Source organism: Malania oleifera, chromosome 6 (assembly GCF_029873635.1).
Source record: "Malania oleifera isolate guangnan ecotype guangnan chromosome 6, ASM2987363v1, whole genome shotgun sequence".
Lineage (NCBI taxonomy): Eukaryota > Viridiplantae > Streptophyta > Magnoliopsida > Santalales > Ximeniaceae > Malania > Malania oleifera.
Window position 1 is genome coordinate 9,353,665 of NC_080422.1, and position 4,825 is coordinate 9,358,489.

Below are 4,825 nucleotides of genomic sequence, written 5' to 3' on the forward strand. Positions count from 1 at the left end.
GGATATCAAAAACTATTTTTCGGTTCTCTGTCTAATAAAAAGCCTAAGACCTCATCATCAATTCTCACCTTGCTACTTCAATTTCTTAAGTTGAAATGACAATTTTGAACATAAGACACGGTCCGCTTACAAAGAATTTCTATCTTCTTTTTTTTTTTTTTTCATCTGTTATATTTCACACACCACATTTAATTAAAACTTTAAAGAATTATTTCTAGCATTCCTTATTAATACATCATGTGTTCGGAATTAACGACAAATTCTCGAAACCTGTGAGAAACAAAATAGATAAAGAATATACGTCAAAGAAAAATCAATCACACGCACAAGACAGTATTTATGTGGTTCGGCAATTTTGCGTATGTCCACGGAGTTGCAGGGATTTCAATATTATCATGAAGAAAAATACAGAGAGTACGGCGGTACAATGCTCTCTCTCTCCCGTTCTCTCGCGAAGTGTGACCGCTTACCCTAATCACCCAAAAACAATCATTTTATAGTCTTTCGCTCCATGGACTAAACTTTAGGATAAAAATATCTCATTAAAGAAAAGTCGGATCATCATCCAAATTTACGCAACTAGGCTCTACAAAAGCCCAACATCATGCATCTATGTTATACATACATATATAACAAGACCTACTTTCTCTTAGCTTTCTTAATGTGGGAATATTGCATTGGGTAGGATTGATAGCAAGAACTCGACTGAGATTTGAGATCTATGCACTTGCAACTTGCAACTTGCAACTTGCTTCCTACCTCTTCTAATAATAATAACTTTTAGGAAATATTAATTCCCACGCATGCCTACAATCAAATTTGATAAAAAATATGAAAGAATTAAAGAGATGTTTAATCGTGGAAAACAATTTTTATTTTTTATTATTTTTTGAAATACTTTTTAGTTTTACGACAATTTTGCAAACAAAATAAATGAAAAATTACATTTCTTATTAATTTTCAAATGCGAATTTCTAATCCGAACACAACCCTGACGCTAATTAAGTCTTTCTGAAGCTTTCCGCAATGTCTCGTTCCACACCTTTCAATGTCGAATCATCGATCAAACTCGATCCGATTTAATTAATATTCTCGTGAATTATTAAAAATGAAAACATAAAATCAAAGAAATACTGGTTTCTGAAAGCAAATCATCGAAGAATTCGCATGTATAGAATATATTCGTGGGGAACAAACTAAAATTGATTGCTGAAAGCACGTGTGCATGCATGAACAACTGAGCCTATGATCATTCAGTATTCCTACTCCATCTTCCTCATATCAGCAAACCTCTAAATCCCAACTCAAATAATTGTGCTTTGTTTTGCGCGTGAATCTATTCTTCTCTATGAATAATTAATTAATTAATTACCATAATTTTTTTTTATTACGATATAATTAAATTCTCATCCCGAAAATCTTTTAAGATTAAAACCCGAAACAACCTTCATATAAAAGTTTCATTTTTATGCAAGCTTCTAAATATTTTTTTCTCTTTTATATGGGAGTGTATTTATATATATAATCACTTTTAACTATACGTGTTTTGCATGTGACTTGTTCTAATTAATTAGTTTATTTGAACTTTGTTGTCCTTTCGTTTCTACGGTATTTCTTCGTCATAAGTGAGAGTTATTAATAAACTTGGGATAGAACCGCTATGTGAGTGGCTTCCGGCTCTTTTTCAAAAAAAAAAAAAAATTATATGGTATTTGTTCATAGTTAAGCGGGTTTCGATGAATGAGCCTGGCTCATACATGAAATAAGAGTACTTTTTTGAGAAGCTATGTACATGTGCAAATCCCTTTTAAGTTTCACTGCAACGAATTTGAATTTCTGCTTGTTTAATTTTCATTCCTTTGACCAATTTTACTCGTTACAATTATATTGTTCTCAATTAAAATTTGAATTTAATCTGGATGGGGATCACAAATCACGAGTCGCAAGTTAATTTGAATTGTTATATATGGCTCGTAAAAATTTTCAAACACGACTCCAAATCAATCGCACAAATATGAATTTACTAAAAGCTTAAGAGTAAAATAATTAAGTGTAGGGAATTAACACAAAATTCCCAGATCCTATGAGAAACAAAAAATAGAAAAAATCCACGCCAAAGAAAAATAATCACACGTGCAAGACAATATTTATATGGTTCGACAATTTTGCCTACCTCCACGGAGTTACAAGGATTTCACTATGATCAAGAAAAAAAAAAATAGAGATTGCGGCTATACAATGTTTTCTCTCTCGCTCTCAAAATGACGGCCAAACCTAATCACTAAAAAAACAATAGTTTTATATGCTACATACAAGGTTCCTAATGGACTACAAAATGGACCCAAAAAATGTTCCCGGCCTATCGGCCCAACTCTTCGCTCCTAAGGATAGAAATCTCTCACTAATAAAAAAGTCGGATCATCATCTAGATCAAACGCAATTAGGCTCCTCAAAGCCAACACTAAGTGATGAGAAAGAATGAAGAAAGTTGTAGAATTGAACTTTGTTTTATTTAGAAAATTATATTTCATGCGTATGTTTTCTCTATGAATTAAAAAATAAGAAAAATCTAATAAAAAACACTTAAATAGAACTAATAAAAAATTTAAAAACTAATGCAAATCTAATTATTGAGGTTTGAAAACATACTCCCCCAAACTTCAAAGTACTCTAACTAGCCGAACAATACCATGATAGAACACTCCTTTTTCTTGACGGTAGAAGTGAATGAAGATACGAAGAGATAGAAAATAATTATGTAATTGGGAACAAGAAAAACATTTTAATAAAAAAAGGAAATTACAGATAAGTAATAAAAATATGGCCGCAGTGTCATCTGCTCGCGTTTGTAGTCCAACGGTTAGGATAATTGCCTTCCAAGCAATAGACCCGGGTTCGACTCCCGGCAAACGCATTGAATCCTCAAGGCCTTAAGCAGATTTAATATAATTTTATTGTTTCTTAAAAACTTGCACGATATATAATTTTTATACTTCAGTAAACAGCAAGTAAGAGGAAAAAAATTATTAATTTAACATAAAATTTGTACGCAATATTCAAGTAAACCTTCTTAAAATGAAAAATAATTTATCAAAGTAATATTTCTGCTGAATTAACTACTATTAATTTGGGTGAATTTTAATTAGATGTAGAAACCATAACTTGAGTTCAAATTGTTAATCAATGATCGAAACCTTTTTTTTTTTTTTTTTGCTAAGCAATCTAAAACCTTGTGGGCCTTCAATTAATAAAAATTATTTACAGAAATATATAAGACAAACCATTAGATATGTTCTAATTTTTATTTTTATTTTCAAAAAATCAATGAATTATTTGATATCAGTGTCAAAAATTATGCAAGCAAAAATCAGAAAAAAAAACGAATTATACTAAGTTTTTATTTTAATTATATTTTAAAAATTTACATGTTCATTTTAATTAATTATATTCTTTTATGAATACTTTAATCCATAAAAGTTGATTCTAAATACTAAAGTATATACTAAACTAATAATATATTTTATAATTATAAATTATAAATCTTATTTCAAAGTTTCACTAAAAATGAGAAAATGAAAAATAAAACAAATATCAACACAAACATATGAATTACTATGTTTGTTTACTGTAAATAATAAAAACAGAAACTAAAAATAATATAAGAGTAGATCGTTATAACAATTAAAAATCACAAATTTTGGTTTTAAGTTATGCACAATAAAAAAAAAATATGGTATCATAACTTACTCTTGATTGCACGATAATAAAAATAAAGAAAAACAAAAACAAAAATGACACCAAATAAATATCTTGTATTGCAAGTGAGCTATTATTATTCTTTTTTTTTTTTTGAAAAAAAAAAAAGAGCGAGAGAGAGAGAGAGAGAGAGCTTGTAAATTCATAATAGAAATAATTAATAAATTCCAACATTTAAATTTACAAAAAATAAGAACAATATTATTATCATTTTGGATCTTAGAGATGAAAGATAAGTTAGATTCATCTAATGAATTTTGTAACACTTAACAATGGACAAAGGATCAAGATGAGGAACTAGCAAGTTGAAACTATTAAATTGATTGCATGTTTAATGTATAGGGAGTGAATGGACTCGAGCCGAATGTAATTAATTTTATCAATAAATTTCTTCAGGTTTGTTGTTCAAATTTCTATTAAGCTTCATTCTCAACTCTTTCTATTATGAACCTAAACGTGGGATGATCGTAATATCAACTTAAACCTTTTGTTGGATGTATGAGAGTTTGGATTTTAGACTTTAAATTTGAACTTGTGTGCATTTGAATCAAATGTAATATAAAATTGTATGAATTTTAACTGAATACAGACAAATATAAATCCTAATTTTGAGATTTGATTGAATTAGGTCAAAATAATATTTTAGGCAAAGAATAGATATGCTAATGCAAGCTTAAATTTTTTTTTCCCTAGAAATCAATCATCGAATGAAAAGGAGAGAACCATATACACATGAACTCAAGAAAATTAATTTAGTACATGGTTGTTATTTTATGGGATTCCAATTAATATACACAAATTTAAAAACAATTTTTTTTTAATATCGATTTAGTTTAATATGATTTTATGGAAAACATTTATGTCATCTAATATTTATTATGGTGGAATAGAGAAAATTGAAAGTGAAGTAAGATTTTCAAAATATTTTATGACTATAAATACCTCCATTCTATCCTTACATTCAAATCATTAGGGTTTTTTTTTTTTTTTAGTTTGTGCTTTTTAATGAATAACAAAATTATCTCTGTTGACCTTATAGGTTATGCTCGGTTTTGATTATGACAAATAC

At 28.4% G+C, this 4,825-nt stretch overlaps 1 non-coding gene across 1 annotated transcript; it reads left to right on the forward strand.

Moving 5' to 3' along the window:
• The first annotated feature begins 2,842 nt into the window (after positions 1–2,842).
• On the forward strand, positions 2,843–2,914 carry TRNAG-UCC (transfer RNA glycine (anticodon UCC)). Its single transcript has one exon. It is a non-coding gene; the product is annotated as a tRNA-Gly (tRNA).
• Positions 2,915–4,825: the final 1,911 nt, after the last annotated feature.